Source organism: Aedes albopictus, chromosome 3 (genome assembly GCF_035046485.1).
Source record: "Aedes albopictus strain Foshan chromosome 3, AalbF5, whole genome shotgun sequence".
In the NCBI taxonomy this organism is placed as follows: Eukaryota; Metazoa; Arthropoda; class Insecta; order Diptera; family Culicidae; genus Aedes; species Aedes albopictus.
In genome coordinates this window covers 112,108,841-112,135,869 of record NC_085138.1, presented here as the reverse complement: position 1 = coordinate 112,135,869, position 27,029 = coordinate 112,108,841, and the positions used below count along the sequence as shown (strand labels likewise).

Below are 27,029 nucleotides of genomic sequence, written 5' to 3'. Positions count from 1 at the left end.
GTGTAGATTCCCGTAACTACGAAAGGGTCAAACCTCCAACCGTCAGACTCACTTTTTTATCTAAATATATCTAAATATATTGATTCATGCAGTGTTGCCAGTTTCACAGAATTCACCACAACAACTCCCACCCGTGAAACTGGTAACTTGCTGGATCGCCACCTTATCTAATTGTAAGATTTTTTTTTAACGACATGAGAAAATTACTAGAGCTGCACAACGTGAACGTTTCATTCGAGCTTATTCCTCCAGGGTCATAAACCAATGATCAATGATATCATCACACTGTCTATCTTGTATGGATTCAAATCCCGCATCGCTATCCCACACTCATGGAATCGACAACTACAGTTATTGTTGGTCGTTTTGTTGGAATCTCGTCATCGATCCGGACTCCACAGTAATAATGCCGCAAGCTTATCCAGTTTTTCTCATCTCTATTGTTTTGCGCTGTTGCGTGCGGTCGTAGTTGAACGTTCGGCTGCCGTTTTGAGATGATAGACATCTGCTGTTGACCATTTGCGTTGAATTCGGAGGTAGTGCAAACAGGTGACGGTATTTCATCTATCGAGTGCGGTTCGTTTGTCGGACCTTTTCGAACATCTTTTGCACCAAATTGTTTTTTTACCTCGTCCTTCTTGGCTTCAAATTCTAATCGTATTTTCTCTAGAGCCTTTTTAAACTCTTCTTCAATCGCTGCATTCTCTCGCTGGTATTCATCTTCGATGCGGCGTTCCTCATCTTCGTAATGTTTGCGCCATACCGCACCTTGCTTTTCGAGCAATTCCAGTCATTGTGTTGCAGACTCCATTGCAAACTGTTCAGTAGGCAACTAGAATCATTGAAGTTTGTTGAGGGGGTCACCTTTCTTCGGAATAATCACACCTATTGAAAGCACCTTTTTAGTTAAGCAGCTTCAATGCTGAAATAATGATTTATTTATAAATCTATTAAATACCTATTTACAATTTCAATTACTTACATTCTAGTGTAGATTCCCGTAACTACGAAAGGGTCAAACCTCCAACCGCCAGACTCACTTTTCTATCTAAATTAGAGGTGGGCAAAACGGCTCACTTCGGTGATCGGATCCGAGTCGGATAAATCACTCTAGTGAACCGGATCTTCTGAACGGATCTGCGGCTCAGTCTTGAATGACCGAACCACTCCGAGCAGTCATAACTTTTCGACACGTGCTTTTTCCTCACGCCAAGCAAACACAGCTAAAGAGCGGTGGCTCCGAACCCTCACCACTACAATCGTATACCAACCACGTCTGTTCCCTGGCGAAGACTTCACGTTAACAACGCACACAATGATCAATCGGAAGAGCGCAGATCCGAATGTCCTAGGCGACCTGACTCGAACAACCTAATGCGCAGCTAGTAGGTAATGTGGATGCGGGTATGCCATAACACATTAAGAGAGTGAGTGTCGTGTTGGTGTCTGAGAGAATGAGCTGCAAGCAATCCAGAGCGAGAAGCGAACGGTTCTTTTCTCGGGTCTTTCGTACAAAGGCATGCGGACGGATGATCCGGCTCTCTCTGGAAAAGAGCCACGGTTCGCTCACTCACTGCACGGATCCGGATCTTTTGAACGGGTCCGGATCTGATTGCCCATCTCTAATCTAAATATATTATTTTGATTCATGCAGTGTTGCCAGTATCACAGAATTCACCACAACAGGTTGGCTAGGGGATTTCAGAGGGTTCGAAAAGAATTTCGGGGAGTTTCATGGACATATCGAGGGGCTTAGAGGATTTACGGCGGGTTTCAAAGGTGTTTCAGGAATTTCTAAGGGGTTTCAAGGAATCCAGGGAGTTTCCGAGGAGTTCCATGGAGTGCTCATGGATATTTCAGTTAATTTTAGGGGCGTCCATGGTGTCTCGAGGGTTCAGGGGCTTCAAGGGTATTTTTTGGAATTTCAGGGTATTTCAGGGGGATATCATAGGCGTTGCACGATGTTTTAGTAGATTTCAAGGGGTTTCAAAGGGAGATTTGGGGCGTTTCAGGGGACTTCACTACATTCATAAGCTTTTTGGGGGACTTCAAGGTTCATTAAGGATTTCAAGATTTTATATCACGTTTTTGAGTTTTGGGTGGAAAATTAAAAAATAATAAACTTGGGGGGCTCAGGTAAAATACTATCTCCTGGACGCCCATTGAAAAACGTCACCCCTGGCGAAGACTGCCTCTTGTACCTAGCTATTTAGCACTGTAGTTAGAGGAAATGACAATGCAGAATCCGTAGCTTCCGGGAAGGTAAGGCCAGTTTCCTGAGTGGAACTGCAGATCTCTCAACTTCATTTGGAGCACCCGCATACTCGCCGATATACTGCAGGACTGCGGGTTCGGAATCGTAGCACTGCAGGAGGTATGTTGGACAGGATTTATGGCGCAAACATATGGAAGTAATCATACCATCTAGTAGAGCTGCGGCAACACGCGTGAGCTGGAAACAGCTATTATAGGCTGACATGTAGAGGCGCGTGATCGGTTGGTGAACAATCGATGAAAGAATGTGCAGGTTGAGGATCAAGGGCCGATTCTTCAACTTCAGCATAATAAACATTGTTACTTATAAATCTCTTTCCCGTCAATTAGGGATGCGAGAATGACGGAAACAACAAACTGCAGCCCGAACTCAATTTGTCATAACAAAGTTGCTTTATTGCTCTGATTTGCAAAGAGCCTACCTGTCCCTACTGTTTCTTAACTCTAGTTCATATAGCTTAACTTAGGGTATTCGTAGCTCACCGAAAATTAGGATTGCACCAGCAACCGTGTATCATCGATCCTCCCTAATGGGGGCCTTGCCGCGACGTGCCGGCCAGCCTGCACTCCGCCATCGTTCTCATCAGGTGGCGGGCCTCTGTCACCTAGAATCACCGAGGCCGTTGACACTCCCAGCTGCCTCTTTCGATGGCCGTCGCGTGACCTCCGTCTGGGGAATTCCAGAAGGCTCGGCGGAGGACGTGATTTGCCGATGCGATCGCGCTTGGTTGTGCCGGATTGCTCGCGCCTTCTTGCTCGTGGTTTCCGTGCGTGGCCGACGATTTGGTGCGGATTGGTTCCAGACGGACGAGGGTAGAGACGGGAACGCCTCTGACGTGCAGAGCTCCCTCCGAGGTTCCCTCTATGTGCGCTGTGAAGATGGTAAACAAAACCCTGTGGGGACGTTTAGGTTAAGTGCTGTTTATTCCTGCTGTGAATAATTTCCTTACCCTGTAGAGGGGCTTGTTTGGTGCGACACACTCTCTCCGTTGCCGAGTAGCTCGATCTGGAGCTTATTCGTAGGTGGTTTAGATTCCTGAAAAGCACGCCAATTCGTATCAAGCCTATAGTGCCTTTTGCTTCACTTACAGTGCCTTTATGCAAGGATGCCCGATCGTGCTCAATCCTCGTGTCAGAGTGCTGCGGTCCGTCTCCTGGACAGTCTGATCAATACGCTCCCTGTTGTTACAAATCGGATATCATCAAATGAACATTGGTAGATGATTCTGAACTTACAGAAAAGCGATGTTGGCCGCAAATCGTTACGTTGACAGTCCAGGCGCAGCGGATTGGGTGACTGTTCTCTCGACAGCTCCCGACACGTGCGGAATGTTGTGACGCGGGTTTTTGCCTGTTTTAAGTTATGTATCTGATTAATTGCAACTGCGGTTTATTTCCTTTACGGATGCACTTACATTGAAGAAACCGGATCTGCGCTAGCGTAATCTCTATGGCCAATCTCGTTCCGGCCCGACTTTGGAGATTCGGTTTCTGCGCACTATCACCTACTATGTCCGCTCGTTGTCGAGGCTTTGCCACTTGTGGTGCTCGTTCGTTTTTGGCGGAAGTCTTTTGCTGGCACGACACGTCACGACGATTTCAAGAAAATTTTTCCTTTGCTTCGCTTTTCAAACAATTTAGGGATGCCTAGAAATTGTTTTCCTTCGATGTTTGTTTAACACTTGAACAAATTTACGCTTTTCAGTACAAATAATTGCTCTATAAAACTAACTGTAACAACATGCACAACCCACACTCCGGAAGCACTGATGATGACAAGGGCCCATTTTACGCACAGCTCGAACACGAGTACGATCGCTGTCCAAGCCACGACGTCAAGATCGTCATATGAGATTTAAACGACCAGGAGGAGGAATTCAGACCGACGATTGGAAAGCTCAGGGCTCACCAGCAAACGAACGAAAATGACATACATGTCATTGATTTCACCGCCTCCAAAAATATGGCCATAAGTAGCACCTTCTTCCAACACAGCCGTCCTTATCGTTACACCTGGAGATCACCATAGAAGACGGAATCGCAAATCGACTACGTTCTGATGACGGACGGCACTTTTCCGACATTATCGACGACATGACCTATCGTGGCGCCAACATCAACTCCGACCTAGTGATGGTCAAACTGCGCCTCAAACTCTCCGTCATCAACAATGTACGGTATCGGCGACCGCCACGGTACAATCTAGAGTGGCTAAAACAACCAGATGTCGCCTCAGCATACACGCAGAATGAGGTCCCTCTAGAGGACTGCTGGAGTACAGTGAAAGTAGCCATCAACGACACAGTCGAGAGCGAATCTATGACAAAAGGTCGAAAGACATAAGGTCGAAGGACAAAAGGTCGAAGGACAAAAGGTCGAAGGACAAAAAGGTCGAAGGACAAAAGGTCGAATAGACAAAAGGTCGAATGGACAAAAGGTCGAATGGACAAAAGGTCGAATGGATAAAAGGTCGAATAGAACAAAAAATATAATTGGTCGGCGTTAAGTCAGAGAGGACCATGTGTATTTTGCTTAATTTCTAGAAAAACGACTTTAAAGTTTGCAACTCTTATAAGTTTTGAGTTTTTCATCAAATGTTCTTGAATTTCTGCCATAAAGCTCAATAACTATTCATCACAGCATCGCTCTGTATTGAACGCGAAAAAAAACATAAATTAAAGCTTAAAACCGAGAAATTGCTAATTAATTGATTGTACTTAGCCCACTCTGACTGAACGGTTTTTGGAAAATCTTCAACCAACTACAGTTCACACTCAAGTATTTACATATTTGATGAAAAAATAATGCACAAGTAGCACAACAGATAATGGGAGTAGTGTATAATGTGAGCAGGAAGTTTGAAATTGGATATTTGTCTGTTCTTACACTGTTGATTACCATTTTCAATTTTTATGTTCAGTCAGAGTGGACCAAGTACAACAGTTCAATATCACATGAAGGGTAGTCACTTAATGAGCTATTTAAGAATTCCTAACTTGACCATTTAATAGCTAACAACTTTTGAATGTATGATCATAGTTCAATACGTTTTTGAAATATTGTAGTTTCACAGTTCATAATAACTTATTCAGAGGACTGGCATTTTTCAAGAATTCGTTCAGACAGAGTGAACCAAGTACATAATTCTTGAAAAATTGGTAAAATCAATTTCTTCATGAAACGGGTATTGGTACATTTCAATATGATGCCCAGCAGCTACTAAACAAACATATTTTGATTTGGAAAGGATTACGAAGAGTAAGGTAATTTCAACCATTTTTCTTAGAGACACATGGTCCCCTCTGTCTGCACGCGAAATGCCACAATATGCTTCAACACGATGATCTGTAAAATACGATATTGACCATAATAAAATGGAATTTCAAGAGCTTTCTTAATCAATAATCATCAGAAAATGCGTTAGGGAGTCATACGATTTGCAAACGTATCACATTTTGATGATAAACTATTTAATTTATTGGATTTTAACCAATACATATTTTTTCAACTCACTTGACATCAAGCATATGGTCCACTCTGACTGCACACTATTATCGATTTTTGCGGTTCAATCAAAAGAAAAATGTGCTATAACTCTCGTTAAATGTAATATTAAGAAAATTGGGTGAATGTTTCAAGTAGCTTAAGTAATTCTTAATCAAATTCCCTAAAAATCCAATTTTCGTCGATTTTGTTACTTGGTCCCCTCTGACTTAACGCCGACCAATTGACAATAGACAATTTGGAAGACATGATAAAGTGGTCAGTATTTGACAGAAAAACGACAATTAGCTTATATGCAGCTATTTACTACCGCATTGCAATCCGAAATAGATGCCTAGAATGCCACAATGGTCCGAATCCACGTTTTAGCAGGAAAAAAATGCGTATCTCTGTTTTCGTTAATTTTAGGCATTTGGTGTCTTCAGAGAAGTTGTTTGAATTTGTTTGCTGCATCTTTTCCAAAAATTTTTGATAAGGGTGGTCCGCGCCTTAACTCAAATCTGGAATAGAACTTTTAAATTTCAAGTCATTCGCGATCGAGTTCTTCAGCAAAGTTGTAGGCAATGCTTTTTTGAGCAACTTTGCCGAATACGCCGTTTATCTAGCTCTTAATTTGAACATAGTAGGTCAATTTTATGTTTTGACTTAGGGTGAGCCATTAAAAAACGGTTTTTTCGCAATAACTTTTTTATTTGATTTTTTTGACGATGAGAGCTTCGGAGCATTTTTAGAGCAAGTAATGACGCATATTTGTCCTGAAAATTGCACGTTGCTAGATCTTGTCATTCAAATGTTATGGGCAATTTTGACTTAAAATCAACGATGTCTTCAAATGCGTATATCTCGAGGAGCTGGTAAAATAAAAAAAGTTCTTTAAGCGGCATTTGGATGGTCACATATAAAGCCAAATTTGGAGCAAATATTACAAGAACGTTATTTTTTAAATTGGAATAAATCGACTCCAAAAATCCCCTTGAAAATTGAAAAAAACTACTTATAACTCATACAATTTCAAAGATAGAGTCAAACTGTCTTCGGAAAAAACGTAGGTTTTTATCATGCCTACAAGTTTCCCATACACGATTTTTTTGCAAAACGTGAAACAAAAGCTTGAAATTGATAATTTGATTCTTAGGGGTACATGCTATGTTTTTCTAGGAAATCAGAACGATTATATTCTCTAAAAACAAATTATCAATTTCAAGCTTTTGTTTCACGTTTTACAAAAAAATCGTGTATGGAAAACTTTTAGGTATGGTGAAATCCCACATTTTTCCCGAAGACAGTTTGACTCTATCTTTAAAATTGTATGAGTTATAAGTAGTTTTTCGATTTTTCAAAGGGATTTTTTGAGTCGATTTATTCCAATTTAAAATATAACGTTCTTGTAATATTTGCTCCACATTTGGCTTTATATGTGACCTTCCAAATGCCACTTAAAGAACTATTTTTATTTTACCAGCTCCATGAGATATAAGCATTTGAAGACATCGTTATTTTTAAGTAAAAATTACCCATAACATTTGAATGACAAGACCTAGCAACATGCAATGTTCAGGACAAATATGCGTCATTACTTGCTCTTCAAATGCTCCGAAGCTCACATTTTCGAAAAAAATCAAATAAAAAAGTTATTGCAAAAAAACCGTTTTTGGGGGGCTCACCCTAAGTCAAAACTTAAAATTGACCTACTATGTTCAAATTAAGAGCTAGATAAACGGCGTATTCAGCAAAGTTGCTCGAAATAGCATTGCCTACAACTTTTGTGAAGAACTCGATCGCGTATGACTTAAAATTAAAAAATTCATTTCCAGATTTGAGTTAGGACGAGGACCACCCTAATCAAAAATTTTTGGAAAAGATGCAGCAAACAAATACAAACAACTTCTCTGAAGACACCAAACGCCTAAAATTAACGAAAACAGAGATACTGATTTTTTTCCTGCTAAAACGTGGATTCGGACCATTGTGGAATGATAGAAAGTAGAAGCCAATAGAAGGATATAAAGTAATGTTATTCATGAAAGTTAAATGTGGAAAATAGTACTCCTTGAAAGAATAGCCTATGGGTAGAAGAAGTATGAATAATATTTTGAAATATTGTCATCTGAAATTCCAATAATTACAGCGATTTAATAAAGTTAAACAATCTATTCATTAGAGAAGAACAAATCTCTGGGTACTATATGAACAAACAAAACGAAATATTTTACGTTGGGAGCAGAGATCCAAAATGTACTGTCAAAAACTGTAATTTGCATGATAATCGTCGGTGTATGGTCTTGACTATCATGCAACAAAAACATTCACGTATGAGCACATGAAATATTCATGGGTGACTGTGACATTTTTTTAATCACTGCAAAAAATGTAGAGGATTGGCAAATTGAGTGAACTAATGAAATCCCAGTGGTTCCGAAAACTGCAACGGGACATGCGTATAACTTAGGAACCGGAAGTGTGAAGAAGCGGAGTGTCAGTGGCTCCCAACTGAATAGCTACGACCCACGTCTAACAAATCAAAAAGTCTCATGCCATACGGATATTTTCGGTTAATTGAGTTTATGTTGAAACCCGATATCCTAGGCCATTTTGGAAATAAATATTGCGCTTGGGGTTTCGAGGACAATATAGGGACACTACTGAGGATTTCCGCCATTCTCAAAACGCCTCTGTAACGACTTTGAAATCAAATCTGCTGAAAATGCTATGAAGCTTTTTGGAATGCCTCCGAAATCTACCTTAAACCCCCTGAAACCCCATGTAACGCACCTTAGATCCTCCAAAACCCCCGAAAACGCCATGTAACGCCGCCATAACGTTTCTGAAATCCTCCGAATATGCTCTGAAGCCTTTTGGAATGCCTCCAAAAACCCCCTAATACCGCCGGAAGCCCCATGTAACGCACCTTAGACCCTCCGAAACCCCCAAAAACGCCATATCGGCACCAACATTTCAAAAGGGCGCAACTGCTTTTGCCTTCTCACAGAGCTGTGGATCGTATTTCATTCATCTCACGCAATTCACATCCATTAATCGAAAGTAGAGGATTTTATCTTTCTATTTGTGCTAGTGGATTGCTCGAGAGGGATGGGATACGCTTCACAGCTTTGTGAGAAGGCATTGATTGTAAATGCAGTTACGCCCTTTTGAATTGTTGGTGCCGATATAACGCCTCCGTACCGTTTGTGAAATACGCCGAAAATGCTCTGAAGCTCTTTGTGGAATGCCTCCAAAATCCCCCTGAAACCCCCTGAAACCCCATGTAACGCACCTCAGACCTTCCGAAACCCCCGAAAACGCTATGTAACGCCTCCGTAACGATTATGAAATATGCTGAAAATGCTCTGAAGCTGTCTCTGACCCCATGTAACGCACATGTGACTCTCCGAAACCCCCCATTCGACCTTTTGTCCATTCGACCTTTTGTCCTTCGACCTTTTGTCCTTCGACCATTTGTCCTTCGACCTTCTGTCCTAAAGCCATCTACCCCATTCACAAGAATGACGACCGCATGGAATGTGAGAACTTCAGGGCGATCACTATTTTGAATGCTGCCTACAAAGTGCTGTTCCATTCCGTCGTCTGTCACCTAAAACAAATGAGTTCGTGGGAAGTTACCAAGCCGGCATCATCGACGGCCAGTCGACAACGGACCAGATCTTCAGCGTATGGCAAATCCTCCAGAAATGCCGTCAATACCAGGTCCCAACGCATCACCAGTCATCGACTTCAAAGCGGCATACGACAGTATCGACCGCACAGAGCTATGGAGATGGAGAATCATGGACAAGAACAGTTTTCCTGGGGAGCTGACCAGACTGATAAAAGCAGCGATGGACGGTGTTCAAAACAACGTAAGAATCCCGGGTGAACTATCGAGTTCATTCAAATCTCGACGGGGATTGAGGGATTGTGACAAGGTTATGGACTTTTCTGCCTACTATTCAAGATTGCCCTAGAATGTGTAATTCCGGGCTCAACAGCCGGAGTACGCTATTCGCGAGATCATGCTAGTTGTAGTTTTCGTTAAATCACACATTATTATGAATATCAAGGTTATACATATGTATGTAATTGCATCTGACCTTGATATCTGCATGAAATTTTCAAATCTGTATCTTCTGTACCTTCGAGTTAGATTATTGGCCTGATTTTCATGCTTTTGCTCTCTTCTTACTACCACTCTGGCCACCTGGCGAAGTCACATTCAAGTAATTAATTTTTCAACAACGTCGCCACCGGATGGCATTGTTTCGGTTAGAGAACGAGTTGGAAAACACGCTTGTCCTTGAGATGGAAGGAGGTTGTTGAGCCGTTGTATTGTTGAGTTGTTAAACTTTTAAGCCGATTTGTGGTAGAACGGAAAAGTACAATGTATTTAGATTTAGAAATATAATATTCGAAAAGTACGGCATGTAATGAAGTTAATTAAAAAAAAAACTTGATTTATCCACCCAGTGGTGATCACGCCTTTCTCGTCAAATATGTACTCATGATCATTCCATCGACGTAAGCTATTATCTAATTGGAAAACTTATTGTTGGTATAGACAGAGCGGAACGATATCAGTTTCTTCAGTTGACTGCAGATGATACCGCAAATGACAGAAGCATATCCCATTTTAGCTATAACCTGACCTCTTGTCGGGGCCCCTGGCGCAGTGGTCACACGTTCGCTTCATAAGGGGATGGTCATGAGTTCGATCCCAGCCTTGGCATTTGCTATTTTTCGTCAGTTACTCTTCCCCCCGGGAGCAACTGACACTGAGCCTACAGCTCTATCGGACCCGGAAAATTTGGATATCGGTGAACCGCAACCGCCATATAACAACATTATCGTGGTAGAAAAGCGAAAGCAGCACAAAGGCACCAATTCGATATAGTAGAATTAGAATAGAATACATTTAGACGATGTACAAAGTACAAGTGCAGCTGGCATCGCTCACATAAGGCCCTTGTGGACAAAAGAGAGCCCTGTAAATTAGGTTAAGTAATAAAGAATTTAAAAAAATCTGACCTCGGAAACTGTTCGCTTACAACATCACATTTATATCACACGGTTGCTCCAGAAACTAATTGTAACAAATTTATTTGACATTATTTATTTAATATTCGATCTACATCTCTTCTTACAGCTCCCATCCTTGATCCTCAAAAAGTGTAACTTATCCAGTGCCCAATTATAGCTTGCCTCAGTCCGAAAAAAAAATCACCCCAAACCCTTGATACGCAACCGCATGGCCCCCTTGGTAATTGAATACAATTTTTCATTTTACGCACCAACGCAGAACAAATTTTCCTGTCGCTTTTCACCACCACCTCCGTCTCATGGTGCGAATTCCCGGCCTTGCCAGTTTCGAGTTTGGTCGAGCACGTTCCTGCAGTGCTTATGGTAATGGCATGCGTTCCGACACCGCTTATCTTTCCAGTACATTCACTCACCCTCACTCACCACCGTCAAGTCGATTACGAAGTAGGTAATACGCATCATAAACTGGGCGAAAATTAGGTTGGCGACAATAATAATTATTTGCAACTTGCGTGCTCTTTTCGATACTCACGAACGATTCTAACCACCGTTTTCAAGAGCTCAAAAATACCGATGTAGATACCGTCAGTGCTGTGGTATTGGCTGTAGCACAGACACACAAACGTAACATCTAGAAGATCTAGAAGATGATGAGCATGTTGCACAAAATATGTTTTTGCAGACTATAGTCCACAGAAGGCGCTAGCACAGCTTGTTGGATCGTAAGAGAAGGTGTATATCAAAGGAATATATCGCTGTCTAATTAGTTTTGCGCTTAAAGCTTATTCACAAAAGCAAAAGCAAAAGCAAGTTACAGTTACAGCCCCCCAAAGATGGCAATTTTGTATGAAAATCGACATTTTTACCAGTCAATAATGGGATGACTGCTGTTTACATTTTTTATTGATTGCTCCCAGTTGGCGCCAGCAGTAAAAATTGCATGCAAGAACTTTTATAGAATCTAGTTTCCAGCGCTGACAGCCCGACGGCGACACCATCGCTTGTATTCAACAGCCGGTTGCGATTCGTCCATGTTTTTGAAGTCAGCATCAGTTTCGGGGCAAACATTTGATTTGAGCGTAATTTGCGAGTAAATTTTTTTATCTCTTCTTTAGGACCACAATAACGAGCTAATTCACACACGTTTTTATTTAAAGTACCATATACCAATCAACAAGATAACTTTTTGTCACAATTGCCCTAGTATTTTGGAAAATTATATATTTTGTTGGGAAAAATATTTTGCCTTTTTCAATTGTTGGTCCTGAAACGATTATTTGTTTGGGGTTCAGCACGTAGTGACGTAGTGGGGTTCAGCGATGTTGACTCACTTTTTTCCTGCGGGGTAGTATTCAGATGACAGCCGCCTGGTATTCGATGCATCGTCTGTGCTACTCTCGGTTGTCAACTTTCTAAAATCCTCACCTCAAGCTCACGGAAGCATGGTAGTCAAGAACTGCGAAATCGTATGGAAAAATCGCGAAAACCATTAATGGAATGATTGCTGTTTACATTTTCATTGATTGCTCTCAATTGGCGCCAGCAGTGAAAATTGCATACAAGCTCTTTTATAGGATCTAGTTTCCAGCGCTGACAACCCTCAAACTCACGGAAGCATGGTAGCCAAGAACTGTCAAATCATACACAGAAAAAAATATGTAATTAAAATTCAGCGAGAAATCATGCACATAAAGGGAATGCTAGAGTTAGTGCACTTTTACATGAGATATAATGTAAAATTACATTACAATCGTGTAAATTTCCGCCAACTATCGCGTAAACCATCATGGACTCCAACCGGTTACGCGACTATTAGCGGAAATTTACACGAACGTAACGTAATTTTACATGATATCTCATGTAAATATGTACTAACTCTAGCATTCCCTTTATGTGCATGATTTTACGCTGAATTTTACATGAATATTTTTTTCTGTGTATGGAACAAAAACGTTAATTGTTAGAAAACGGGATATTTTTGTGAAAAGTTAGTGATTAGAAACCAACAATGGTTTGGAAAGGCAACTTTTAGTGATTACTTCATGTTCCGGAAAAACTTCTTCACCGAGAAATTTCGTTTTTACTACCACAGAAAAAAGTGCCATCTGTTATATTTTTAGTTTGGAATGTCGATGTAGGTATTATGCATCACAATGCACATCAGTCATTCCGACTTTAGAAAACAAAATTCTGAAATGGAACAAGCTCACCAATTGTTGAACACTCTTTTACATAAATAAAAGAAAATCGGGCTCTATCAATTAGTAAATAGAACACAAAAAAGAACAATATTTTATTATTCTATTTAACTGTTCAATAATCTTGCGAGTTTACAAGTTTTTTTTAATTATTCCTTCGGACATTTTTTCGCAATTTCTTTGGTTTTTTTTCAGGCAATTTATTTGGAAATTTCTCTGGCCACATTTTTTTGGGAAATCACTTAGTTTGGAAATTTAAGTGTAATGACTTCGGAAATTTCTTCAAAGAATCTTCAAAGCACATTCTTTAAAATTTTCATCGGTAATTTATTTGGAAACTGTTTTGACAATTCCTTTAGTGGTTAACTTGGCATTGTTGTCAACCATTTTCGTAATTTCTTGGGCATTATTTTTTTTTTAATTTTTCCAGTAGTTGTTAAGATTATTGTTTGCCTTTCTCGTACACCAAAGTGTACTGAAAGGCTATATGTTCACTTAACAAACGAATTGTCGATAGAAGACTCGGAAGGTCAAGTCACATATACCAATCAACTCAGTTCGACGAATGATCCGAGATGATGTCTGTTGCTATTAAAAATGGTCCGGATCGGTCAAGGCGTTCTGGAGCTATGGCCATTTCAGTGATCCGGATCAGCACCGGTAGAACTGGCCGTATATAAAACTGAACCAAGCCCTATCAACCGACACATCAAACTGCGGCGATTTTTGTAGCTTTTGGAATGGTTGACGATTTTTGTACGAAAATCAACATAAGAGACCAGAAATTCCATTATGTCGGCCCAAAAGTCAAGATGGCAGCCTAATATTCAAGATGGCGGCTCCAAATTCAAGATAACGGATCTAAATTCAAGATGGCGTCTGTTCAATGCAGTTTTAGGTCCAAAACAATTTGGTATGAAAAAATTTCCGGAGTTCAAAAATTGCGAATAGAATGCTCGGTCTAACATCCAAGATGACGGCTCCAAATCAAAGATGGTGGCTGTTCAATGGCGTCTTAGGCTCTAAAACCATGTAATATGGTTGTATTTGGAATGAGGAAGATGTCCAGAGTCCAAAAATGGCGACCAGAATATCCAAGATAACGGTTCTAAATTCAAGATGGCGGCTGTTTAATTGAGTTTTAGGCCCTAAAACCATGCGATATGGGTATATTTGGTATGAGGAAGATATCCGGAGTCCAAAAATTGTAAACAGAATACCCAAGATGTCGGTCTAAAATCCAAGACGGCGGCTCCAAAGCCAAGATTACGGCTGTTTAATGGCGTCCTGGGCTCTAAACCATGCAATATGGGAATATTTGGTATAGAGAAGGTGTCTGAAATCCAAGATGGTGGCTCCAAATTCAAGATGGCGATTGAGAAATGGGGGTTTAGGCTCTAAAATCAAGATATATGGGTATATTCGATATGTAGAAGATGTCCGACAAGAATATCCAAGGCGAACTTAAATCCAAAAAGGCTGTTCAAAATTCAAGATAGCGGCTTTTTTTAAGATTTTTAGGCTCAAACATCCAAATCCAGATAAACGACATGATTTTTGGTGCCATGAAATGGATTCTTGTTAAACGTATGAAAGTGCGATATTCATCAACATGTCACTTGAGTTTTGTTGAAATGGGTTTTTTAGGGCACGAGAAAGGTGCAATCACTGCTAGGTGGATTAATTAAGGTTTTTTGCAATTGTTTTGGTCATTTTGTTTTCTGGAATTTATCCAGCAATCCCTCTGACCATCCCTTGGCAAATTTCTTCGGTAATGCAGTCAGCAATAAATTCAGCAACACAGGAATTCCTTTGAAAGTCCATCGTGAATTTTAACGGACATGTTTTCTGTGTCCTCTGGTAACTACCACATCAATGCCTTTGAGAATTTTATGCTCAATGTGAAAATTCTTTGGGAAATCCCTTTAAAAAATCCTTGCAGAATAAATTACCAAATTTTTTTATTAATTCCATTTAAATCCTATGAATTTCTCAGAAATATTCTTCGTGAATTCTTCAATGATGCAGCAGTTTCTTTGAGAATGTTTTTGGAAATTTCTTCGAAACTCGCTTCGTAGCTTTCTTTTAGAATTGCATTGACAATTCTTTTGATCATTTCTCAGCGAAATGTCGTTGATGTATTATCGGGGTTTGTTTTTTCCTATGGCAATTCTTCCAAAATTATTTTGACAATTCCTCCGACTTTTTCTTTGAAAAGCTGTTCTGAAAGTACTTTTTAATTCCTCGAGTAATTCCAGCAATTCCTTTAAGAATTTCTTTCAAAATTACTTCAGCATATTCTTTGCGAAATACTTTTGCGGGAGTTTTTGTTGGAACTTTTTTACAAATTCATTGGCATTTTTCCGATTTTTTTTAAGGAGACCCTTTGGTAATTCTCATATGTAGTCCTTTGCAATTTCTCTGGAAATTTCTTCAGCTCTTTTATGGAAATTTCCTCGGTAATTCCATTGGAAATTTCTCAAGCAGTTTTCGGAAATTTCTTAGGATTTTTTTCTGTGTTTTTTTTTTCAGAAGTCATTTGCGGAATTTATGTGACAATGTTCAAAAAATTTCGGCCATTTTTTTTCGAAATTGCAATTTCTTTGTGAATTCCTTCGAAATTAATTCCTTTAAATATTGCATCAGAAATTTCAATTGGTACCTTCTGAATTTCCAAAGAAATTGTATGAGAAATTTTCAGAGAAACTGCTGAAAAAATACCCAAAGAATATTGCGGAAGAAAAGCGGATGGAATTCCTAACATAATTGCACTGTCTAAATAGATGATAAATGAAGCTTCTTGTGAAATGGCCATAGAAGATGCCTAAAAATATTGGAAAAATAATTGAAAATAATTACTGTGAAAATATGCAAAGAAATTTCAGTGGAAATTTTATTTTTTTTAATTTGCGTCATTTTTTGAGAATATTAACCAACTTGCTTGCTCTTAACTCAAACATGTAAAAAAAAATCCACATTCCCGGCAATTCTTTCCGAACTACTTTACCTTCGGAAAATGATTAGGAAATTCCCAAGATATTGTCTTTAAAACACTTACTTGAAACTTCCCTAGCATTTTTTTTGTGGAATCCCTTCCGAAATTCCTTTAGCAAAAAAATAAATAAAATAAAATTGAAAATTTAGTTTAAAAATTATCAAAAAAAAAAAAAATTGCCGTGTGTTTTATTTGTAACGGTTAACTAACATGCTAGTTCTTCAAGATGTCCAAAGAACTCTAAAAATCTTATTAACCTACATGGAGATGAACCGGCCTCGGGCTGAAAGTCTCGGTAATAAAGATATATAAAAAATTAACCTACCGAAGAAATTCTCATTTTTTTGCCGAAGAAAATTTCATAGATATCGCTGAAGCATTATTCGAAGAAATTGCCAAAGGACTTCCAAAAAAAAATTGCAACAAAGTTAAATATTTTTTCTCAATATTCTCACAGAAATTGATGAAGAAGTTTTAAATGCATTACTTGAGCAACTTACAAAAGAATTGTTGAAAAAAAAAAATACCAAAGGAATCCCCAAAGCAATAGTTAAGAAATCTTACATGGGGATACACGAGTTTATAAATAAATTTTAAAAATCAAATTCGATACCAAAGTCCTTTAATTTTACCGTTATCACGGCATGGCAGTGGGAGTGTTAATGAGACGTAGATCTAAATATTCATGTTTTCATCCACAGAAAACGAACTGGGATGCTTTTGAATTATAGGAGAAGCGTCTTGCAGCAATTCCAGGATAAAATCCGAACAGCATTTGTAGATACTAATACAATCATCACGAAAGATACACTTTTGTATTGCTCCATCTTATCCATTCCGCTTTATGATTTTCGCTTCCTACTCCATTTCGATGAAAGAGAAGGAAAAATCCTTGTTGTGCACTTAGCGGTGTGTGTATGAGCGGTAATAAATAATTACAACGACAACACGGAATTTCCATTTTTGGAAATTTGCTTCCAACGTCGACATGCTGCTTTTAAGACCGGAAGAAATGGTTTCTAGTGTTAAAATGCCTGCCCTTTCTACACACGGTGTTTTATCCTCACACCAAAGGTTATTGGTAGATAAATTTGCACAAGAATAAACATTCACTAATCGTTAAATCAATGTGGGCTCTAACGTCTAAGCATGAATCTGAGCCATTTAAATGATTCTTAGAGGTTTGTTCGTCTCGTTGTCAAGTGTGTATTTCAGTGACTCTGATTCAAATTCCTAATTAGGAAGAATCAACTATTCATTAAATCAATCAATACCGAAGCCACAACAGGTCAAAACAATTTCTACCACAGAGGTGGTCAACAACCCATAAAGCACTTAAACGCTTCGCTGCAACCTCGTTGCACTTTTAAATACTTAATAAATTTTCCTCGCAAAGCCCCAGCCATTTGGGCTTCCTTATCCCTCGATTGACAGACAGTTTTTCACGAGAATCACCTCGCAGACTGTCTTTCTTCCCCAGCCATTTCTTGGCGTGTCCCAATTGCAGCGAACCCCCCATTAAACTTGCAGCATACAAATGTCGTTGACTTTTGCTTTTCTCTTTAAATGAGCTTCCTTTTGCCTAGAAGGAGCTTCCGCAGCTGAACTTAACTGCTGGCTTACCGGTGCCACTTAGACTATACTTTTTAAACTCCAGTCAACACAGAACCGTGCGAGACGAGCATCACTGTGGGGCGGCTTGAGGCTAGTAGGTGGTCAATTATAGGTATTGTATTGTCTGTTCTGAATATCAAGGTATGAAGATCTGAGAAAATTTGTGAAAATTTATGAAATCTTTTAAAGTTTCTAGAAAATTTCTGGAAGGATCTCTGAAAGTTCACTTTCGATACCTCTATAAGAATTAAGATTGATAAACTCATATCTTATCCTCTGGACCAATTATTGTCTTCTTCTTCTTCTACTTCTTGGTATAACGTTCCAGCTGGGCCAAAACCTGCTTCTCAGCTTGCTCAGTGTACTAAGAGCACTTCCATAGTCATTAGCTGAGAGCTTCATTTGCCAATGTCAATTTTGCATGTGTCTGGCACGAAGATACTATATGCCCATGAAAAACGAGAACAAGTCTTTAAGAAAAGGTTCCTGGACCGGCTGGAAATCGAATGCGTCACCCATGCGCTTACCCATCACAACTGAAGCTCTTCGACTATCCTGCTTGAATCACCAATCGAATATTGAAATCGATCATCATCCGTTTCTGATTTTTGGCCACCCAAAACTCCCAACAGTGCAGCAGTAGTGGCGGATGATGATTACGTAATGGGTTCCAGCTATGGCGGGGGCCAGTAATTTTCTACGAACGAGAGTAACTTCGTGCTACATACATGACGGTGAAAGTATGGATGGCTGCTTTGGTGGGTGGTGAAAAAAGATTCTCCCTCCGTCCGTTGCCATTTGTTCTTTTGCTATCACTTCGAACCTCTATCGATGACGATGACGAAGGATAAAACAACACGGAGCAAAAATGGTGTACATAGGTATATACATAGTTGTGTCATGGATATGGCTTTTTAGTGACACATTACAGTTTTACTTCTGTCTTTTGAATAATTCTAGCGCGAGTCTTGCAATCACAGGTCATACATTGAACCTTAATTAAATAAAATCTAAATAAAGGAATAAAGTTACAATGATAACGACGAATAAGTGTCATGACATATAAATATGCCTGAAAATAACATCATTACAAGAAACAGAGGTACAGGGGATAGTCAAATTACACTAGTTTACAGCGTTTTTGAACTCGGTAAGCTGATGATCATTTTTGATGCCCTGAGTTCGAAAACGCGAAGGAAAAAAATTACAGTAGAGCGCAATTTTTTTCAACTTTCCATACAAGGTTGATGATTTGAAATCGATTTTTGTTCCATTTTTAAGCAACGTCGCTTACTTCACATATCTCATTCTCCGTAATCAATGCTCCGATTGAGCTGAATTTTTTACTGTAACTCGCCTACATATGATATGTCAAATAAACGTTGAGAAACAATTTTGCCAACAAAGTTGCCTACAATTGCCAACAAAGTTTAGAAGAACTTTCCGAAGGTGTTACCAAAGAAATTAAAAAAAAACCCAAATTAATCCACCTAGTGGTGATAGTGCCTTTCTCGTCGAATATGTTCTCACAATCTTTCCGTCGACGTAAGTGAAAGTGTTCCTAAATCCTGATATTTTTTTAAAGAAAAGCAAGCATTTTATCAAAGCCATCATTGAATTGACTTAAAACTTATTAATGGCACATGGTCCGACGTTATGTTCAACGTATATGCAGAGCTGAATAATATCAGACTTCTCAGTTGACTGCTTGAGCACCTTCACCAACACTGGAGGCTAATCAATATTAAGACGATACTAACAAGCTAAGATATAAGTTTTTACACAATTACAGATCACTTTGCGGTCTTCGACAAAGTTTTTTCTGCATATTTTAGGCTATATTTTATTGACCGTTGAAAACAAGAACGATAGGTAGTAATTATAGTGAGACGTCTGTTTTTATGTGGGTTTAGTTTGTAAAGAATTTGTTCTCTTACACATATTTATCGCTTGCATGGAATTTATTTACTTTCGTAGTTCCGGCGAAGTACCAAACGCTGGTTGTGCAACTCTACCGGCAGTCTTTAATGTGGTATGAGCCTATTTACTAGTTAACCGTTCCTCAGGTTATTAAAAAAGCCGTGATGTAATGTATCGCATGGTACATTTGATTACTTTCGATACGGTACCGGAACAGGTTCCCGCACTACCGGGTCTCCCAAATATAGTCTGAGACTATTTCATTGCTTACAAGCATTAGGTTACCTGAAAAACACGATAAGCTTCATCTAATACATTTGACCACTTCCAGTGGGAAACCCAGAACTGGTTTCGGGACACTACCGGTTGTCTTAAATATGATCTGAGGCTAAGTTCTTACAAATCGATCATTGTGTTATCAAAAAAGCTGCTATTTCATGTACTGTCAAACCCTGCGCATTCATCACTCTTTAATACGACATTTTTTAATTCGACAATGTCACAATGTAATACACTGTAAATACGAATGATTCGATATTGTGCTGTTACTCACACCCGTAACGGCTCCTAGTGCAGCTGCTACTTCCGAAAGTTCAAATTTGGTGCTTTCCGACACCTGATCCGTTTTGTGACCAACTTCAGTGAACTTCGGAAGCCAACCATCGTAAAAGGAACAAGCTATCAATTCGTATAACCACAATATCTGTAGGATTTGTATTCAAAAACCAATCCTACAATCTAAACAAAAACTAAAATATAGTTAGTTTATCGAATTAAAAGTTCACCCAGGTAATCTGACAGCAATCATTGTCGAATTAGCGTGGTTTTATGGCACCACACGCATGGGTTTGCTTCAATTTCACATTTTACCACTTTCCAAAGCAGTTTCGGTTCACATTTCATCACTTACCGATTGTCCCTGATGCGGCCTTAGACTAGTTTCATGAAAATTGTCAATCAGTTTTCCTAAAAATCCGTGATTTGATGTGTTGCATGCCTGGACTTGGTTCACTTTTATATTTGGCCATGTCCAGCGGGACACCCAGAACCGGTTCCGGACATTACCGGTTCAGATATGTTCGGAAAATATTTTCCTGCTTACTGTTCATCAAAATAACAAAAAAGCGACTATTTGATATGTCGCATGCATGGGTTATACTTGGCCATCTCCGACGGGACATCTGGAACCGGTTCCGGAACACTACCGGTTCCGATATGATTAAAGAATGCTTTCCTGCTTACTGTTCATCAGATTATCTAAAAAGCCACGGTTTGATATATCGCATGCATGGTTTTGGTTCCCATTCATCTTTGGCCACATCCGGCGAATCACCCGGAACCGGTTCCGGAACACTACCGGTTCAGATATGATCCGAGAATATTTTCCTGCCTACTGTTCATCAGGCTATCAAAAAGCCGCTGTTTGATGTATCGCATGCATGGATATGGTTCACTTTCATATTTAGCCACTTCCGGCGGAACACCCAGAACCGGTTCCGGAATACTACCGGTTCAGATATGGTCTGAGAATGTTTTCCTGCCTACTGTTTATCAGGTTATCGAAAAATCCGCTGTTAGATGTGTCGCATGAAGGGTTTGATTCACTTTCATATTTGGCCACTTCCGGCGGGTCACCCGGAACCGGTTCCGGAACAGTACCGGTTCAGATATGGCCCGAGACTATTTTCCTGTTTACCGTTCATCATGTTTTCGAAAGTGCCGTGGTTTGATGTGTCGCATGAATGGGTTTGTAGCGTTTTCATATCTGGCCCCTTCTTGGGGTACCGATCCGGAACACCTAAATGGCCATAACTCCGGAACGGCTGGACCGATCCGAACCATTTTCAATAGGAAACAATGGGACCAGATTCCGCGTCGAATGAACCGTTGGTCATTAAAATCGGTTGAGGTTTACTGCCAAAAAGTGATGTGAGTTTTTTTTGTACACACACATACACACACACACATACATACACACACACACACATACATACACACACACAGACATCACCTCAATTCGTCGAGCTGAGTTGATTGGTATATGTGACTCGACCCTCCGGGCCTTCTATCAAAAAGTCATTTTTGGAGTGAACATATAGCCTTTCCAGTACACTTAGTGTACGAGAAAGGCAAAAACAAGTATTCTTATCAAAGGGCTTCTGTTACAGTTAGAATGTAATATTAAAAAGATGAGGAAGGGAAACTGATGAGAACATAATATTTTCTTATCAGTTCCTCGCGAAATGCTGTGGACAACGTCAATCTTGAATGGTTTAGTTTTGATAGCAAAGATTGTTATTGTTGTGCTAACAATGATCAAATATTTGTACAGTCACAATAACACAATAGTAACTGAATGTATGCTACCACAAAACATGTTATTGAAATGTAATTTAAAGAAAATATACCAATAGCATGATCATAACAAAATAAGATTGTCCAACACAACATGTTATGGAACGGTAATACCTCAATAAGTTAATAATAACAAACTAAGATATAAAAACAGATTTTGTGACTCCATTGTTATTATTTTGATATTCTCCTCTGCTCGGGAATCGAAGCTTTTGACAGAGCTTGATGACATTTCCAGAAAAATCCCTTATAATTTACCCTGACACGTGAATAAAGTATGTGTGGAAATCCAAGAAAACTACATTTACCTAATATCCAAGAGGAATTATTAAATAAAGATTTAATAGAATTTCAGCAGCAATTATATAACCAACTCATGGGGTCTATTATGTTATTTTTGGAAACAAATTATATATTTTGATAACAAAGTTCGGAGGGAGAAAGGTAAAAAAAATTTTGTCAGCATTTTGTTTTTTCTTTGAGAAAATATGTGAGTGAAGCAATTCAACTAATTTTGAAATAAATTCATGTTAAAATTTCGGAATTCCGTTTAGATTTATTGAAGAAACTGTGAAAAAACAGAGTATTTCTAAGCAGACCCTCTCAACAAACTTTTAGTAAAATTGATATAAATATCTTCAAAAATCCCTTAAATAGTCTAATAAAATTCTTTCAAAGATTTCTTCATGATTTCTATCCTGAAACTCCATTGACCATTTTTTTTATTTATTTTGCAAGATTACAACCTTTAGAAATTTCTTCAGATGGTTTTTGTGTTTTTTTTTCAACATTTCCATATTTTTATTATTTTTTTGCAATTCGATATGGTATGTTTCTCCAAGGTGCTGAAAAACTTCTGCCCAAAAAAGTTCTGGTCTGCTTGCTAGGTTGAGCTGTTACCTTCGAAGAAATTTCTGCAGAAAACGGTATTTTGTCAAAATTATCACTTGAATTATCTTTCGCGATTCTTGCTCTGAATATTCCAATGAGTTCCGCAGGAAATTTAGCCTAAGCTTAAAAAGAAAATGTCTCAACGAATTTAATCGAAAATATGTTTACGAAATCGTCCTGAAATATGGATTATCAAAGTCCCGCAGAAATTAGGAATTACTTATCCGTTTGCCTCTGAAAATTATGAGGATTTTCCTCATAATATAATGTATCCAGCAATTGCTCAGGGCAGTAGAATATTATATACGAATAGATTTTTTTTTAAGAAAAGTTTTCAGAAGTTGTAAAAATGTTTACAAAATCTGCTACTATAAATGTTGAACATGAACATGAATTCAAGGAATATTACCAGGACAATCTAGCAATAGCTTGAAATAACTCATTTTATTACGCATTTCGATATTCTTCCAGTTGTTCCGTTTTATTATAATTGTAATGTAACGCCACGTAAATGAAAAATGAATGACATAAGCTCTGCCAAAATTTCCTTGAAAAAATCGGAAAAAAATCATCAAAAACTTGATTTGAGTATAAATAAAGTAAATTATACCTGCTAGATAGCGTAGAATTGAATGGAAAATGGCAACATTGATAAAAAAGTTGTGATTTAGTAAACACACTGTAATTTTTTTTTTAATTTTCGGGGAATCCCGGGAATTTCGAAAAAATATCCCGGGATTCGGGATTTTTCAGATCCTGGGATGTCCCGAGATATTTGTCCCGGGAAATCCCAGGCAAGACCCTCTATTTGTTACTAATCGAACGGATCACCATCTGTTGAGAGTTTGAGCAGTTTTATTGTGGTAATAATGAATGCCAGAAAGTTTACATATTGGAGAATTTTGTTTACTCTTGAAATCTAGCTTTATGGATATCTTCAAGTATACTATAAAACATTTCATCAATGCTTTTCATAAAAGTAGTCATAACATTGTGAGTTTTAACTATTGCTGTAATAAAACCCTAATAAAAATCAAACAAAACCAATCAGCAAAGGAATTGTTACTTGGGCGTAGACGCGATCTTTGATAGTTTATGAGTTTATGAATGGAGTAATATTTATTACGGATCTGTATTAGATATCATATAATTTCTTGTTTACAAAAACCTTACTCTTCGATTTCTTTTATTTTTCTGTAGAAAGCTGACATCCAGCCTAAAAATTTGCCAAGCAGCCCAGGATGGTCAAATGCTTCTAACTTTTTTCCAATTTTTATATTTTATCAATTTTTAAAAAGGGCACAATTTTACCATAAAAGATTCTACGAACAAGTTTCAATGCAGAAACTATAAATAATTGTCATTCGTACATCTAATCATGAGCCAATGTTCTGATGCCCTGATACATCTAACCATACTTAAGTGACAGGGAATTCAAAAATAAAAATATTTAGAAAAAAACTAGACTTTGTTAAATGTTATTCGAGATGGACTTAAAATTCACATATCTGAAAAATAAGATTCCTTTTCAGTGATCATCAGGTCTATTTTTTCAACTACTTGCATTGCACCTCCTGGATCAATTTGTGAATCACTCAACACGTTATTGTAGATTACTTTAGATGTAGAACAACCTCCATAAGAAACATTGCAAGAAATTCTATGGCAACATAGAGAATAAAAAAAATCTCGAATGAAATTTCACAAGGTCCCATATTTTTTTTCTTTTTTTTTGTATTTTTAAATTGAAAGATATCGAGTTGAAAATGGCAATTTGTTTTGAGTTGGATATGCTCGAGGTCATGCGAGGTTTCTGATGGCATTCAATACATTTTTTTGGCGTTTCGTAGCATTTCTAGCCGTTTCAGGAGGTATCAGAAGGTATGCGGTTGTAGTCCAAAAAAAAAACAATCATAGGTCCTCAACATCTGATAATTTTCTCAAACTCAATTTCAGCACAACTCTTTAATTTTTTGCCTTTCTCGTACACTAAGTGTACTGGAAAGGCTATATGTTCACTCCAAAAATGACTGTTCGATAGAAGGCCCGGAGGGTCGAGTCACATATACCAATCAACTCAGCTCGACGAATTGGGGTGATGTCTGTGTGTATGTATGTGTGTGTGTGTATGTATGTGTGTATGTGTGTGTACAAAAAAACTCACATCACTTTTTGGCAGTAAACCTCATACGATTTCAATGACCGACGGTTCATTCGACGCGGAATCTGGTCCCATTGTTTCCTATTGAAAATGGTTCGAATCGGTCCAGCCGTTCCGGAGATATGGCCATTTAGGTGTTCCGGAACGGTACCCCAGGAAGGGACAAGATATGAAAATGCATCAAACCTATGCATACGACACATCAAACCAAGGCATTTTCAATAACCTGATGAGCGATAAGCAGGAAAATAGTCTCAGACCATATCTGAACCGGTAGTGTTCCCGAACCGGTTCTTCTGGGCGTCCCGCTGGAAGTGGCCAAATATGCAATTGAACCAAACCCATGCATGCGACACATCAAACCACGGCATTTTCGATGACCTGATGGGCAATGAGCAGGAAAATCATCCCAGACCATATCTGAACCGGTAGTGTTCCGGAACCGGGTCTTGGTGTTCCACTGGAAGTGGCCCAAAAAAACAATTGAACCAAACCCATGCATGTGACACATCAAACCACGGCATTTTCGATGACCTGATGGATAATGAGCAGGAAAACCATTTCAGACCATATCTGAACCGGTAGTGTTCCGGAACCGGTTCTAGGCGTCCCGCTGGAGGTGGCCAAATATACAATTGAACCAAACCCATACATGCGACACATCAAACCACGGCGTTTTCGATGACCTGATGGACAATGAGCAGGAAAATCATCTCAGACCATATTTGAACCAGTAGTGTTCCGGAACCGGTTCCAGGGTTTCCGCCGAAGTGGTCAAATCTGAAAGAGAAACAAACCCGTACATGCGTCACATCAAATAGCGGCTTTTTAGATTACCTAATGAACGGCCAGCAAGTGTTTCGGAATCGGTTTTGAGTGGCCGGGAGAGGCCAAATGTAAAAGTAAACCAAATCCAGGCATGTGACACATCAAATCGTGGCTTTTGCGATAACCTGATGAACAGTTAGGTAGAAAATAGCCTTAGGTCACACTAAATACAACTGGTAGTGTTCCGGAATGGGTTCCGAGAGTCCCGTCGAATTTGTCAAACTCTGCATGTGACACCTTCAATTTGCAGCGTTTTCGGTTAACCGATGAGCAGTTAACAAGACAATTATGTCAGACCATATTTGGTTCAGCCGGTAGTTACCCAGAATCAGATCCGGGTAGTAAAATGTAAAATTTAACCAAACCCATGGATGCGGTGTATCAAATCACGACCAGTCTTGTAAACATTCGACACTTTTCACTACCTTCATTTCGTTGCCGCAGTCGGGTGTCAGTTTGCTTTGTTACATTCGTGCGCTACCGTTACCTCTTACCTACACACAACACGAGCAGTAGAACGAAGATCAATAAACATAAGAAAGAGTCAAATCAATGTCATCTGACACGATGACACGTGTGTAATTCTAGCATTACGCATAGATTCTCAGCCAATTCCGATTATGAATGTTAATATGAGTTTATTCTTGCATGTTGCATTGAATACGGCACACAGATGGGCAACATAGCTCTTGTTATGGAAGAAGACAGCAATAACAAAAGCCGAACTGTCTTCCGAAGCCGCTATCGTGATGTAGTAGTTTGATTGATTGTGTTGCGAATACCGCCACCGGAGACAAAGGAGGCCGAATATCGACGAAAAGGTTCAAATGACTGTGATCTCTAACAAGACTGAATACGACTTATCGACATCCTGATGGAAAAAATAGGGTCTGACCCGGTAGTGTTGCGGGTTCAGCTGTGGCTTCGAAAGTGGTTAAAAGTAAAAGTGAATCAAACCATACATGCGATATTTTATGGATTTGGTTGGAAGTCAAATATATTTTTTTGACAAAAATATTTTTGCTAATGTTGAAATGTTTACATCATACATCGGAAGTAACGGATATGATAGTGCATCATTGAACGCACACAGCGCGTCACACCCGGTACTGAAAAAACGTGTCGCTAGACGAAAATTGTCACTAGTCAAAACGTCGCTATTCGGTTTGGTGCTGGCGCCATAATATCAAATTGCGGTGATTAGGTAAAGGTGAAAAATAAGCAATAAAATAATCTCCGACCATAATTGGGACAACCG

The 27,029-nt window shown here is 39.0% G+C and overlaps 1 long non-coding RNA gene across 1 annotated transcript; it reads right to left on the bottom strand.

Annotated features, from left to right (window-relative positions):
- Positions 1-2,000: 2,000 nt before the first annotated feature.
- LOC109425116 (uncharacterized) lies at positions 2,001-25,047 on the bottom strand. Its single transcript, XR_009998784.1, has 3 exons — positions 3,364-25,047; positions 3,225-3,310; positions 2,001-3,168 (listed from the first exon to the last, which is right to left on the bottom strand). It is a non-coding gene; the product is annotated as an uncharacterized LOC109425116 (long non-coding RNA).
- Positions 25,048-27,029: the final 1,982 nt, after the last annotated feature.